Below are 17,119 nucleotides of genomic sequence, written 5' to 3'. Positions count from 1 at the left end.
AAGAGGAGGAGCTCAAGCTATGGAGCCAAAGTCTATTGAAATGACCTAAGTTGGATCCAAAATGCATAAATTCAGGAAGAATGAAAACAAATAACACAGATGCATCATTATTGTGAGTATGTGTTTGTTTCATACCAATACATTTGAGAAGTGGAAAGCAAGGGTGATCATCTCAGAGAGAACAGAGGGTATACCTAAAATCCTATTTAGGGATCATATATCTGGATCCTTGATTGAGGTCCATTAGAGTTCTGAACCAGTTTCATGAAGGCAGACATCACCCATAAGAAAAAGAAACAGAAGACAAAGAATGTTTCTCTTCCTCAGATGTCATAAGAAAATAAATCAATGGAATTTCTTACAGGGCCTATACAAGGTCATTTTGTTTCTGAAGCCTCCTTCCTTTCTTTTTGCTTGCTGCCTTCCCAATCACCAACCTCTCTCAAAAGGGGCAACATGAATCTTCTGAAGAAAAGGAGGAAGAATCTGATTCAGACCAGGATTCTTTAGCTTAGTGGGGGACTTCCAAGATTGCTGAGCACTGATCAACAGCATAACTTCAACTCTCCCATTGTGAAAACAGAAACCGATGAGAAGTGCCACCAAATTTTTTTTTAATAAAACTCATTTACTGGCTAGTAAATATACTGCCTGGATGCCAGCAAAGAAGAAATTTGGAAAACCTTGAAAGAAAATCAACCAGAAAAGTGAAGGGTGAAGAGAAAACACTGTCCAGGAAGGAGTCTGCAGTTGTTTAGCAAAAAGCAGATCAAGCTTCAGCTTTGGTTCAAGAGATGGCTTTCAGGACTTCTAAGATGGCTGCACATTGAGTAACAGGTTATTCCAGATCTCACAGTGTTGAAACAGAAACTTAGCAGAGAAAGCCAGTGGACATAAATGTCTGGATACATTTCAGTAACTAGCTAGTAAGGGTGCTGCCTGGATGCCAGGACAAAAGAAATACAGAGGACCTAAAGTAAAATCAGCTACAAAAGCTGATGAAAAAACACTAACTGGAAAAAGTACTGCAGCTGTTCAGCAAAAAGCAGTGCAAGCTCCAGACATGACTTCCAGTTACCTAGGGGAAAGTATAAGGCAATTACACACAGATCTGATTAATATAAATACAACACTGATAGAGTATTTCAACTCAAGTAATAAAAGGCTTGGAAAATGGAAGAAACTTTAAACAGATATTCAGATAAGGTGATAAAACTGCAAAACTCAGAGGTTGAAATGAAGAAAAGGCTGTCTGAATATGAGAATGCACAAGAAGAGATGTTTCAAAAAATAATAGAATTAGAGGACAGAGCACACAGGGAAAACCTGAGAATTTCTGCTGTACCAGAGAAGCTGAAAGGAACAGATTTCATTAATTTTATGAAAGCATAAATAAGCAACTGGACTGGTATTCCACAACAGAAATTGTTAATTGAAAGGGCACATCATGTTACGTTCCAAACCTGGCCATAAGAAAGCAACTTAGACCTTTAATAGTAAAGATGCAGTCTTACCAGCAGAAGGTGTTGATAATGAAAAACTGTGGCAGAAGGACAAAGTACTAAAAGTGGGAGACAGTAGAGTGTTTGTGGAGAATGACTACTCATTTTACACCAGGCAGAAGTGGAGTACATTTATTCCATTATTCAGAGAATGTCGAGAAGCCGGCATGATATTCAAACTGCTGTACCCAGCTATCTTCAAAACATTTTTCCCCGGAGAGACAAAATAATAGTAAGTACATGCTAAGGAAGAAATACAAAAGTTTGTCCAACAAAAAGAGAGCTGTGAAAGACTGTAGAGAGACTGTGCCAGTGAAACATTTTCCAGTGTTTGAACGGAAAATTATGGAGAGAATGAAAAAACACAACAGTCAACTAGAAGTATCGACAGTCATTTGGAAATGAAGCACAGATATGATTTGGGAAATTGAGCTGAGCAAGAAAATCTGGAAATATTGGACTTTCTTGGACTTTGTTAAACTTGTAGGGGACCCTGCAGCACATGATCTACTTCATGTCATTAATGTTTGAAGAATAAAATCAGTAACTTGAATATTGACAAATGTGGGGTTACAAAGCAATAATTATATTTGTGGAATATGACAGAACAAGACAATCTGGAAATATTGGACTTTTTTGTACTTTGTTAAACTTGTAGAGGACTCTAAAGCATATGCCCTATGTCATGTCATTAATGTTCAGAAAAATACTCAGGAGAGGGGAAGAGGAGGAAGAAAGTTAACTGTAAGTAAAACATTTTTTCTTAATGGTATTATTTTAATAGTGCATGATTTTCTTTGCATTCTATGAAGTAAAGTTTTCTCAGTTATTTTTAAGTGTAATGGGGATACTAATGTGAATAGGTGCTCCTGTTTTTTCTTTCTTTCTTTCTACTTGTCTAGGTTTAAGAAATGTAGGTATTACAATGTAAAAGAAGAAGAAGAAAATCTGGTTAAAAGATTATGACAAAAGAAAAAATTAGTGTGCTTTTTTTCTTTCTTGCATAGGGGAATGACGGGGCTAAGGCCATTAGCTTAATCTAGTAACACGTTTTAAGATAACACAAGTGAATGAAAATGAATATTGAATATTATAAGGATTTTTTGTAGTAAATAAATGTATGCTTTGCTGTTTTGTTCTCACATCTCTAAGAGACAATGTGATAGAGAAATGGCTTGGAGAAAATATTTTCTGAAAGCATTCATGTGTTTTCCCAGGTGAGAGAGCTATAAAAATAAAATAAAGCCAGAAAGCACGTAGTAGAAGCACAAGCTGTACCATGCTTCTTAGCATGGATAACATTTATTTTAGGTTATCTCACATTTATGTGTGTGGCTGTTCAGTTTTGAACATTTGTTCCTATTAGAATGGTAAAACTTCAATATTTGAAGATTACATCATTTTGTGTGTTATTATTACGTTAATAGGTTTTAGGGGTTATTGGGGTGTGTTTGTGTTTTTGTTTGAGGGCTTTCAATAAAACAAAAATGTTTTGTAAGATGTGACATAGGCTTACATGGAGATGACAACTGTATAAAAGATTAACCTGACAAACAGTATGTGCATGTACTACAAAAACTGGAACTAGACATTTAACCAACAGCTGTTATACATAAAATATGGGAATAACTTTTCAAGAAAAGGATGCTTTCTGTAATGTCTTTAAATGTCAGTGGTCTCATAGATAAATACAAAGACAAAGAGTTGTGAACTGTATTAAAAATGTAGAGTGCAAACAACTATGCTACAGGAGACACACTTGGAAAGAACTGAACATGTGAATTTTTTAAAGGTTTTCAGGATGATTATTCAGTGGAATACCTGAGGCAAATGAAGAGAGGAGTACTTATATTAATTACAAGAGGAGCTCTAATAGTGCTAGAAGACGATAAAAAACTAATAATGGTAGATTTGTAGCACTAAGGGGCTCCTGGCAAGGGAGGAGATTTGCACTAGCATGTATTTATATTCCACTGAAAACTGCTATAATTCATCTTAAGAAATTCTGGGAAAAATAATCCATTTTCAGCAAAGAATATTACTTGTAGATGGGAACTGGAATTTGCTATGCAACAGTGAAGATGTGTCTGGGAGGCCCAGAAGGAAAATATCACAAAGGAGGGTAGATTTTTTTTAGGAAATTTATGAAATGTTTTGCATGGAAGATGTGAATTCAGTACTAGCAGTTCAGAGGGAATTTACATATTATTCCCCATCATATGAAAACTGGACTAGGCTAGACAGAATCTACATTTCACAAGAACATGTGCATTTAATTGAAGGTCTTGAAACCCACCCAATAACTATTTCAGATCATGCACCAATAATAACTAAAAATAAAAACACAGGGTAATGACATAAAAATGAGACACTAGCCCTTTCCCACTTATCAGTTGAAAAGAGAGGAATATAAAGTCGAGTTTAAAAATAGGGTGAAAATAAAAGAAAATGAGATATGGTTAAGAAGTAACAAGAATTATTCAGAGGGTAGGGACTAACAAATGTTAAAGTATTGCAAAATAGGGAGAAACCCACAGAACAAGAAGAGGAGCAACTGCAGAATGCTAAACAGAAAATAAGGGATTACCTCAATAATATGCATGAGATTTAGAAAGATTGCTATTAAGCAACTGTTTTGATAACTAGAGTACAAAAACTTTTAGCACAGCAACTCGGGCAACAAAGTACAGAGGGCTGTCACAAAGCTTAGGGATCCTATAATAAGGAAGATAAGAGATCCTGTAGAAGTATTAGAAATATTTTGGAATTTCTATGAAAGTCTGCATAAAACAGAAAAATATGGAAATCAAGAAAAGGTACAAATTGAAATGTTTATGGAAGAATTAAATATGCCAAGGTTAGAGAAAGATGAGGCTCCACTGCTAACAGGGTAGAAGGAGATGACATAAAAATGGTGATGTATAACCAAGCTACAGGAAAGTCTCCAGGAATAGATGGTATTCCTGTCAAAGTTTGAAAGCTAGGAGGGAAAAACTGATACAGATTTAGGTTTTGTTTAACATTATTTTAAGAGGAGGAGAAGTACCAACATCTTGGAAGAAGGTGGTAGTAGCTGTAATATCTAAACAGGGTAATGATCCATCAGATCCAGTTTCATACTGGCGCATTTCAATAATAAGCCATTATTATAAAGTGTTTGTCTATAATGGCTAAAAGAAAGGCAGAAGTGATGCCAAAATTGATAGATATGGATCATTGTGGTTTTGTGGAGGGAAGGCAAACATTTGACAACATTAACAGAACATTGATGATCTAGAGGGAAGCAGAATGTAAGAAAGTACCTCTGTTGTTGTTAAGTCTTGATGCAGAGAAAGTATTTGACCGATTAAGCTGGGATTTTATGAGTAGGACATTGGAAGCATTTGCATTCCCTGATACAATAATAAGGTTATTTAAAAGGATATATGAAGGATCAGGGGCAAGAATTACAGTAGAAGTGTTCTTCTGAGATAAGCTTTGTTTGAACAGAGAAACCAGGCAGGAGTGTCCTATCTCTCCTTTCTTATTTGTTTTACATTTAAAACCATTGCAAAGAAAATAAGGGACTCAGAAATAAGGATATCATTGGTATTGTAATCAAGAAAAGTTGGCTCTATTTGCAGATGATATTATTTTGTACCTGATAAATCCAGAAAAGGACATCTCAGTGTTGTGGAAGATTTTGACAGTGTCACTTCTTTTTGGAATATAAAATTAATGAAGATAAAGCAAAGACTTTAGCCATAAATTATGTACCCAAACACAAATTGGCTCATCAACACCCATATTTATGGAGACATGTACAATGAAGTATTTTGAAGTAAGGATTAAAAAGGCTTCTGTTATGGCAACTAAGGAAATGTTGGGAGAGACTAAACAAAAAAAAAATAATACAAAAATCGAGAAACTGGAAACTCTTATTTATGGATATGGATAGTAAGACACAAGCAGTGAAAATGTTTTTAGTCCCTTTAGTCATGTATGCAGGTCAGGCATACTTTTTTCAACCCGAGGAGAAGCTGTGGACAATAATTAATAAAGAATTGAAGGAATTTATCTGGGAGGGAAAGAGGGTAAGAGTTAAGTGGGATAAGTTGATCCTTACAATAGAACAAGGTGGTTTAGGTTTACCTGATTTTGGAGGGATATTTTAGAGCTACATGATTAAGGCTGATATACATAACACAAGCAGAAGGTTATAAATCATACTGGAAAGGGATGATGATGAGGCATGGGGGATGTTCAAGAAATAGAGAGCATGTGGGATTTTGGATGCAGATCCTTCATGAGAATAATGACAACCATACATAATACTATATTCATAAAGAACTAATCCAGTATGAGAATAGAGAAAGGAGATTTTACCAAAAGAGATGACTGCAAGTAGCAAGTAGGGGCACAGAAAATAGGCAAGAGGGGGCTAGAATTTACTGGAGAAACCTGGCAAAGGAGCCAAGATATTGGGGTCTATGTTCAGTCATTGAATAGAAAAAGCATCAAACAGCATGTTTCATTGAACATGCTGTTCATCGAGCAGTTTGAGTAAAATTGCATTGAGATAGGGATCAGGAAATTTGCCATTTTACCCACTGTAGTGCAATCTTAGAGTTGGTATATATAATTAGTGGGGGGTTGGGGAATGCAGCCCCCCCCCCACATGAGGAGTTTCACTGAACTGCATTTTAGATGCAATGCTGTTCAGAGATTTTTCCTTTCGATGACTTAACATAGACCCTGATATTGTGAGCTGATAACTCAAGCTGGAAAGGTAATAGAGAGGGATGAGGCCAAGAAGATTTTAGACTGCAGGCTAGTGACTGTCTTCCCTACCAGGGCTTGATTTCAGAGTATAGGCAAAGAGAAAAAGATAGGGGAATTTTAAGTGAAACACCCACTTTGGTAGAGTTTTTAGTTGAATCTAGAACAGAAGCAGGTGTTAAAAAGGGATAATTAGTAGGGCATATAAAATATTGCATGATAACTAAAAGACTCAATCAGAGGAGATTAGAAAAGTTTGGGAAGAGAGACTGGGAAAGCAATAACCAAGAAAAAAAGAGTCACAGTCCAGGATACCAAACTAAAAAAACAAAGACTGGACAACAAAGGGCAAGACTACTGGCTGTTGGAAAACACAAATTTATTTTAACGCAACTTAAATGAAACACACATTTTTGTCCAAGTAACTCTCAGACTTCCTCAGAAATGAAAAACCATTAAACCCAGGTGGATTTATACATACATCAATTAAATTATTAATCAATCAAGAATTTAAACAAACATACCTGAAATACAAGGTAAAAATTAAACCTGAACTAAAAAATAAGATTAATGTAATGGTTTAATACAAAATAGCCTTATCAAATAAAAAACAATATTTACATGTGTTCTTATGTATGTATAACTCCACCTGGGTTTAATGTTTTTTTTCATTTCTGAGGAAGTCTGAGAGTTACTTAGATGAAACAGTGTAAGAAACTTCTCTGTGTGGAAGATTTTCAGTCCATATATTTCTAGTTAATCACTGTATATTAATCAGATCAGACAATAGTAGTAGAAGTAGCGAACGTAATCTCGTCAAGTCAAAAAGTAATAACAGAAAATATATAATTCTACAGCATTACTAAGTATTCGAAAGTAATCCAAGCAAGGCAGGCAGTCTGTTTCCAGTCGAAAATCCTTTATTAAGTACACAGACAAGCGATCCAAGTAAAACAAAAATAGAGTAATAATTTCCTCACAAGCTTTCTAAATATATATATACTTTTTATCAGGCATGGGAGTGGTTTATTGTGCTGTAAAACAAAGTGTTATTGGTACACATGTTAAATTCACATCCCTTCCCCCATCAGTGTGACATTCGAGCTGGTCCTGCCCTACCTAGTAGCTGTCATAATAATATATAGCCCTAATGTACTTTAATGGTACATCTTATTTAACCAAATTATTAAGTAGATTATTAAGTCTGTGATTTTATACAAGGCAATATACTACATGGCTGGAAATATATCAACCTTAGTTCATTTTGCGATCAAAAATTATATATAAATATATACATATACATTTTGCATGTAAAAATCAGTTTCTATTTTCATAACCTATTGTTAACAAAGATCGCTTTCGTCCTTCTAGACTTCCTTGGGTCTGTGTACAAGAACCCTAAAAACCTATATAATTGTATAATTAGTTAGTATTGTTATTACCAACACTTTGAATAAAGTGGAAAAAAAGAGAACCAGAAAAAAATAAAAATTAAAAAAAATATATATATGTACGATGATGGAAACAAAATATACACTTAAATTTCAAATTATTTAAAATGGTATTTAAAACCAATTTGTAGAAAAAAATAAAATAAAATACAATTAGTCATGTAAACAATGTGGTAATTTTCTAAGTTCCAGTATACTTTTAATTGAACAGTAGTAGTTTAGTCCAGGCTTTCTAAAAGAGTTCAGCTTTAATTGCCACATGAGTTCATGTTTCTCCAGAATATTCGGGATGTCTCCTTCAAGATCACCCATGTCTATGCGATCCAGGATCTGGAACTTAAAACCTGTGTGTCTTTTATGAAGATAAAGGTGTTTGGCTAGTGCATTATTTTTACATCTAGAGCGGATTTCTGACAGATGACATGAAATCCTTCACTTGAGTTTATTTACAGTCTTGCCCACATAGAATGCATCACATTCATTGCACTGTGCCCTGTAAATTACTTTTTTTAGTGTTACAGTCACCCCTGCACTGGTTTTAATGATCTTCTTTAAATAAGGGCAATAAAAACTATCACCTTGCTGTATGAATATACAAAATGTACAATTAGTTTCATATCTTTTAGTGCTTTTCTCACATGGTCTAGGTTTAAATTCAACAAAACTTCTAATATTCCTGGCCTTCCTATAAACAAATGATGGGGCTTCACCCAAGATGTTAATCAGAAAAGGGTTTCCTGTGACAATGTCCCAGTTTTCTTCAGTAATATTTTGATACTGTGATAATCCAAAGTGTATGTCAGGATGCAGCTATTTTTGCATTTGTTATTCTCTGTAGGATTACTTAACATTTTTCTACTGGGGAGGTTGAGTGAAGGTGCTTCAGTCCTTTTCAGTTCTATAATGGGTTCCAGGATGTTTTTTAATATCTGACTTTCATAGCCTCTCACTAGAAAATCATTCTCTAAGTTGTTCAGGTTTCACAAAAATGGTTCCATCTCTGTGGTAGTTCGAGCTAATCTATAGCCTTGGGATTTCACTACATTATACTTGTTTTTTGTAGGAGGTAGACTTTTACTGTGGAGTAATAAGTTAACCCTTGTTTGTTTTCTGAATAAATCAGTGGTGATTCAGTTATTGTTGGTGTCCTTTGAAATCTGCATATCTAAGAAAGTGGTTGAAGTACAGCTATGGGAAGAGGTAAACTTCAGGAAGGGGGTTGTTTTATTGAGGTAAGTGATAAAATCTCCAAGCTGCAAGGTGTCAGCTTCCCACACAATAAAGACATCGTCAATAAAACGTAAATAGCATGTGATATGCTGCATGTAGTCTGTGTTGTTTAACACAAAGTCCTCCTCCCATTTGCCCAGGGCTATGTTAGCTATGCTGGGAGCCATGGCAGCCCCCATTGCTATACCAGTTTTTTGTTTGTAGTGTTTGCCATTGAAAGTAAAGAAATTGAAGTCCAGTACAAGATTAATGAGCTTGCTTAACTTTTGCAGTTGTGCCTGTGTACCCTGATTATGTTTCTTAAAAGACTCCATAGCTGCTGTTATACAGTAATTGTGAGGGAGCACTGTGTACAAGGATTCCACATCAATAGTTACCAAAATACTGTCAGCTTCCACTGTAATGTTTTTTATTTTCTTCAAAAAATCCATTGAATCTCTTATGTATGACTTATTCTTTTCTGCTAGAGGTTTCAGCAAGTAATCAAGGTAAATGGCTGTGGCTTCAGTAAGGGAACCTCCACTTGCTACTACCTGTCTATAAGGTGGGTCTTCTCTGTTCTTGTGTAGCTTTGGTATTCCAATAAAGTAAGGTAAACATGGGCATGGGCTCCATAAATAATTATAAAGATTTTCAGCGATAAGTTTTTCTCCCCATAATGTAGTGAGATTAGTGTTCCATAAATCATATGCTCTTTTTATGTCATCCATGGCAAATAACTCATAAAATCTGTTATCCTCCAGCATGTTCTCTATCTTTTGGTTGTAGCTAGTGGTATCAGTCACAAGTATACCTCCTCCCTTGTCTGCCTTCATTACATGCCTGGATTTATCATTGCCTAGCTCAAGCAATGCTTTTCTTTCTCCATGTTAAGTTATAAAGTTTTTTCTTTGGAGGTTTTTTAAGCAGTTTCCTGATATCCATCTCACATTTCACTTCGAAAGCAGCTAGTGTTTGTTGTAGTGGTGGACAATAGCTGCTAGGCCTTTTTATAGTTTCATCAATAGGCTTATTTTCAGTGTCATTCTTTTGCCATGAAACTGTACCCTTAAGTTGAGCTTCCTCACAAACATTTTAAGGTCTATCAGTACTTGAGCAACCTAACTCCTGCAGCTTGGTACAAAAGTAAGTCCTTTGGACAACACACATTTTTCCTCTTCAGACTCAGTCAGTGTTTTAACAGAGTGGTTCCAGATAAGTGGAGCACCTGTTATTGTGGTACCTGTTGTTGTTGTTATTGTACCTGTTATTGTGGCTGTTTCCTCTGTCTGATCCTGGGACCTGGGTTGTAGTCGGGGTTCCAGTCGGGATTGCCCAGGTACTGTATTTCCCACACCCCTGTCCACTGTTTGGTTCTCCTGTCTCCCTGGGTGTTTGTGGATAGAGTATGAGACCTCTGGAATTCCTCCTCTGCTTTCTGGAATCTCGGTGGGTTTTAGTAGTATTCCTCGCTGTGGCTGTGGTATGGAGGGACAAGCTCTGGGGCTCTGGTGGTGGTCGTCGTTCTTGTTCTGGTACTGGTGCTGGCTTTGGTATTGGTGTGGTGGTTGATGTCTGTGCTGTCGATATTGGTCTTCCTGAAGAAACTGGTCTCTGTGATGGTGCTGCTGCTCCTGGTAGCTGGATTGTCTGTGGTCCTGATTATCCTGGTAGTCCTGTAATTCATCCTGTAGAACACTCTGTTGGTTCTGGTTGCCGCTGTGGCTTATGTTCCTGTCCTGATCCTTCTGTGATGTCAAAGGCTTCTGCGGAGTGTTGATAGCCAGAGGGGATTGGGATTGTGGGGAATGAGATGTTGGAGGGGCAGTCTCCTGGTGGTCCTGTATTGTGCCCCTGTCTGGTTTTGTGCAAGGATCTCCCCTGGGAAAATCCTGTTGAGGTCTGCTGGCACGGTTATATTTTCCCTTATATCCCCTGTAATATCTAAAACCTTGTCTGTTGTTGGTTCTGCTGTTGTTGTTGATATTATTATTGTACCTCCTAGTAAGTATCCCAGGATCATCTTTGTCCAGTTGATCTCGTTTCATTTTATTAATCTTTCTTTCTTTAATGGACTGCTCATATCCTTTCACTCTTTCTTTAAGTAGCTCAAATTTAACATCTAGGTTATTGTGGTTCTCATTTTCCAATGTTGTTTTTAAAGATGTGATGTCAGCCTTTGTAGCTTCCTGCACACTAAGGTTGTTCCTTACTAGCGGACGAATAAGTTTGTAGCTGGCATCCTCTAAAATATCTTCCCATTCATTAGAAAGTGAATCATCCATATTTTTCCATTTTGGTCTTTTGTTCAATCTAAGTCCCCGGGGTAGTCTCTTCATATCTATGCTTTGTTGTAAATAAATGTGTTCCAGTAGAGACCCTGCATACTACTGTTCAATTAAAAGTGCACTGGAACTTAGAAAATTGTCACATTGTTTACATGACTAATTGTATTTTATTTAATTTTTTTCTACAAATTGGTTTTAAATACCATTTTAAATCATTTGAAATTTAAGTGTATATTTTGTTTCCATCATCATACATATATATATTTTTTATTTTTATTTTTTTTATTATTTTTTTCTGGTTCTCTTTTTTTCCACTTTATTCAAAATGATGGTAATAACAATACTAACTAATTATACAATTATGTAGGTTTTTAGGGTTCTTGTACACAGACCTGAAGAAGTCTAAAAGGACAAAAGCAATCTTTGTTAACAATAGGTTATGAAAATAGAAACTGATTTTTACATGCAAAATGTATATGTATATATTTATATATAATTTCTGATCGCAAAATGACCTAAGGTTGATATATTTCCAGCCATGTAGTATATTGCCTTGTGTAAAATCACAGACTTAATAATCTACTTAATAATTTGGTTAAATAAGATGTACCATTAAAGTACATTAGGGCTATATATTATTATGACAGCTACTAGGTAGGGCAGGACCAGCTCGAATGTCACACTGATGGGGGAAGAGATGTGAATTTAACATGTGTACCAATAACACTTTGTTTTACAACACAATAAATCACTCCCATGCCTGATAAAAAGCATATATATATTTAGAAAGCTTGTGAGGAAATTATTACTCTATTTTTGTTTTACTTGGATCGCTTGTCTGTTTACTTAATAAAGGATTTTCGACTGGAAACAGACTGCCTGCCTTGCTTGGATTACTTTTGAATACTTAGTAATGCTGTAGAATTATATATTTTCTATTATTACTTTTTGACTTGACGAGTTTACGTTCGCTACTTCTACTACTATTGTCTGATCTGATTAATATACAGTGATTAACTAGAAATATATGGACTGAAAATCTTCCACACAGAGAAGTTTCTTACACTGTTTTGTTTTTAGACCCACTACACTTTAGTGGATTGTTTTGAGACTTCGGGGATACCACGGAGATTACTTGTTTTTTGTTGAGAGTTACTTGGATAAAAACGTGTGCTTCATTTTAGTTGCATTAAAATAAATTTGTGTTTTCCACCAGCCAGTAGTCTTGGCCTTCATTGTCCAGTCTTTGTTTTTTTAGTCCGGTATCCTGAACTGTGACTCTTTTTTTCTTGGTTATTGTTTTTTATGGAGTCCTCTGAAGGGCATACTACCCTCAACCCTTCACCAGCAGTTCATATGGATAGTGAAGTTGGAGAACTAAGAAAGCTTAAAGGTCACCTTTCGCAGCTTCTTGAGCTACTAACACCCTTAACACAAGGGCTTGTATCTTCTCTTCAGGCTTCAAATTTGCCTGGCAACCAGGAAGTTATTTTTGGTCCCGGGGGGTCGTACTCGACTGAATGCAACATAAGCTACGTCAATTCCTCATGGCACGAATGCGCAGGTGTCGGTATCTGATAGTCAAGCATTCAATTCCATGCCGGCAATTTTGGCTTCTAACAATGGTATGGATCCAGCTGTGGATGGGGCGAATAGAGTATTACCAGCAACCAGGGACCTTACTCAGTTTAAACAATGGCTAAAGGACAAACTTTTGTTCCAAAAACCTCCACCTGCTATTGGTAATGACATTTGTGTGGACACCTATTTGACCTCTTTGGATAAACTGCAAAATGCTCTTACCAGGTACAAAACACTCTGTATTGATAATTCATATCTATATGAATGAATGTATCAGGGTACGTATTGTACTGAAAGGGCTTCGGGTATTTAAATACCCAAATAATGTGCCAGTGAACTTCATTAAGAATTGCTGCAGATTTTTGATAACTGCGGCCTTGACATTATTAAAGCTATTATACACAACAACAACCGTGAAATGAATGTTTTACAAAAGGACATTGACAAGTTTAATTTACTTGTCACTAATGATTTATTTTCTGTTGAATGTGAAAAAAATAAGTATTTTAACTTGAAAGTTCAAATTGATAAAAAATGTGATGGATTACTAAAAAGGAAATATAGAAAGTTAGACAGGGGCATTAAGGATTACAAGGATGGTAAACATTACCCCTTACCTAAAACTTTTTTTCGTTCAACACATTTTGAGCCTGTTGAATCTATTCCTGATAATGATGGTTTTCATCATGACAATATTGCTAATTCATCTACTATTGTTGATGATGACCATGATGAAGTAGGTCCATAGAGATCTGACAGGCTGCGGAATAAGAACAATACTTATACCCATTTTCACCAGGGATCTTACGCCCAAAGGAGGGGGGGACCAGGGGGAACTACCATCAGTAACCCATCTAGCCGATGTTAATCATGATCAAAATACGACACGTTAGTAAAACTGGGTTTCACATATTCAGTTACAGTGGATTGGATATTACTGATGATTTTTTCAATTTATTTATAAAGGGTTTCAAGTTTGTGCCCAGTAGGAAAAGCAATTTACCACAGGTTTTGTTGGACTTAAAAATATTTGCTAGATGGCTGAATTTGTTGAATATTTTTGGTGAAGATTCTAATCTTCCTGCTTCTCTTTGTCCAAAAAAATTGAATACTTTTAACCCTCCACTTCACCCCCAACTGAGAAATTTGGAAAATACCATTGAAAATGAGATACACAAGAATTTCAATTCCTTTAAAACCTTTTCCAATCTTGATGATAGAGACAGAAAATTATTGGACACCTTACGTTCTAATTCTAACATTCGTGTCATGGAACCTGATAAAGGTGGGGGGGTAGTCATTATGGATAAAATTCTATATGATTGTAAAATGCATACCCTCCTCCTTGATTCATCTAGATACAGTAAGGTTTCTATTAATGAAATCAACATCTCATATAAGAAGAATGATTTAGCATTAAAAGATCTGTTTGATCAAGGTGTCATTGATTATAACACCTACCAATATTTGCTTCAACCCCATTCTCGTGCATCCTCTATTTTTGGGATACCTAAAGTGCACAAGTGTGTGGACCCCCCCCCCCCCACTTAGACCCATTGTAGCATCAGAGGGAGCAAAAATCTCCCTCATAGATAAATACATGGATTGGAAATTGAAATTTTTCTGGGGTGGTGAACTCCACATTCTTAAAGATTCATGGGAATTCTTGAGCAAGATCAAACCGGAACTACTAGTACCTGATCTTTTATTTACCACCACTGATGTGGTTGACTTGTTTTCTGTCATTCCCCACGATCTAGGCTTGATTTGGCTTGAGGAAGCACTAAGGAGTAGACCAGGGGTTACTGACTGATATTTTTCTGTATAATGAACTGGCAGAGCTGGTCTTGAAGAATAATTTTTTATTTTTCGAAGGAGAATTTTACCGCCAAGAATCAGGAGTTGCTATGGGAGCTAGTTGTGAACCAACTTTTGCAGATATTATTGTATCTGTGTGGGAACACAGATTTGTGCACCACTGTGTTTTCTCGGACGACATTTGCATTTTTTGGCTTGGAGGTGAAAATCTTTTGAGGGATTTTATTTTTTATCTTAATCAAAGTACTGATTTCCTTAAGTTTACCTACCATGTTGATCTATCTATTATTCATTATTTAGATGTTACATTACAGAAAACAGATTTAGGTTTTAAATCTGTAATTTTCAGAAAACCTTCCTTTTCTAATACATATATTAATTTTGATAGCATACACCCTTTTTACCAGCAAAAAGGCATCATCAAGGGTCAATTTGTGAAAATTTGTCGCATGACCTCTGATGATTCTGATTATTTTTATAAATGTAATGTGTTACAACAGATGTTTTATGAGCGAGGTTACCCCAGCAAGCTAATAGATTCAATCAGGGCAGAAGTCACACATGGTAGAGATACCATTTATAGGCCCATTTTGGGTATAGGTACTGACTTTTCTAACCAACATGGTTGTATTAGCTCTAATGAGGCTGGTTATAGTACAGCATTTGTAACTAATTTTAGTTCTAATGCCCACCATATCAAGAATACAGTATTAAAAGAGTGAGATAAATTTTCAAGTTTTACTGATTTACTCAATTTAAAAGGTAAATCTATTAAGGTAGTGTTCAGGAAGGGGTGTAATATTAAAAATGTACTTGAGTCGGTTAAACATGAGGATGTTTTTGCTCACAGAAAGAAAGGTACTTACAAATGTGGGGCCTGCAATCAATGTTCCTTTATTAATAATAAAGACCAGGTCTCATTACTAAGTAGAGCTAAAAAATTAACTGCCAAAACTTATACCAATTGTAATTCCCAGGGTTTGGTCTGTTTGGTTACCTGTGGGGGTTGTGACAGTTTCTACATTGGCAAAACTGGGAGACAGCTCAAACGTAGAATTTATGAGCATATTAATGATATCAACAAGTGCAATGTCAACAATGCACTGTATAAGCATACTCTCCCATGTAGCAATGCCAAGTTTTCCTTCTTTGTGTAAGAAACTGTACCCAAGGAACTCAGAGACAGGCCCTGGGAACACAAATTGGAATACAGGGAGACCTATCGGCAGTTATTTTTAGAAGCTAACAAAGCCCCAGGTCTTAATGAACACATTTTTCTTGTACCTCTACTCAAATTAAAGGCAGCCAAATTATGAATTTATTTTTACCTCCTATCGATGTCTCTTTTTCAAATCTTTCATTCATCTAGTATAAATATTTTATATGTTTTTATAAATTTGTTGATTGTTATGTTTATTTTATCATTTGTGACACATTTCACTTCTAGTACACATGTAAATATTTTTTTTTTATTTGATAAGGCTATTTTGTATTAATCCAATACATTATTCTTATTTTTTAGTTCAGATTTAAATTTTACCTTGTATTTCAGGTATGTTTCTTTAAATTCTTGACTGATTAATAATTTAATTGATGTATGTATAAATCCACCTGGGTTTAATGGTTTTTCATTTCTGAGGAAGTCTGAGAGTTACTTGGACGAAAACGTATGTTTCATTTTAGTTGCGTTAAAATAATTTTGTGTTTTCCACCAACCAGTAGTCTTGCCTTTCATTGTCCAGTCTTTGTTTTTTTTGGACTGGGAAAGCAATTTACAAGAAAACAATGGGAAGACATACATATGGCTTCAAAGTATGCAACCAAGTTCAGAAAGTTTGGGATCTTTGCTTGGAAGTGTTTGCATGGGTATTTTTATACCCCAAGTTGACTTCAAAGAATTTTTCGTCAGTTAGATAGCAAATGTTGGAGGTGTGATGGAGAAGAAAGAGGTAACTGGGAACATATGTTTTGGAAGTGTAATGAGTTGGCAGACTTAAAAACTTTCCTACAGAGTACTTTTTCAGAAATATTGGGTGAACAAATAGCTGTAAGCAAAGAAATGATTCTTTTGACTTGGGATACAAAATCTGAATTGCCTAGATAGTAAGGGCTTTTTAAAGTTAATTCTGTTGGCTACCAAAAAAGTAATTACTAGAAAATGAAAATCAAAGTCTGCACCAACTGCATTTGAGGTATTGAATATTATAAAATAGATAAAATAACTGGAAGCGGGATCTTTAGAAAAGGGAAGGGACAAATTACATATAATTAAGTGGAAATCGTGTGATCAAAGCATGCATAATAATGCTCAAGAGGCAGGGGAGTGAGGTTTAAGGGAAAGCACATATTCCGTAGTTTTTTTAAAATGTTAGACTGATAATAGTAGCAAAAAAAATAAATGTGATGTATATTGTATTTAAATGGAAAAATGTTAAAATGGTTTGTTTTCTTTTTAGTTAAAATGTTGGACTGATAATAGTAGCAAAGAAAATAAATGTGATGTATATTGTAT

The sequence above is a fragment of the Protopterus annectens genome, chromosome 3.part1 (assembly GCF_019279795.1).
Source record: "Protopterus annectens isolate FY-2018-M chromosome 3.part1, PAN1.0, whole genome shotgun sequence".
Classification (NCBI taxonomy): Eukaryota; Metazoa; Chordata; order Ceratodontiformes; family Protopteridae; genus Protopterus; species Protopterus annectens.
This window is presented reverse-complemented; position numbering follows the sequence as displayed.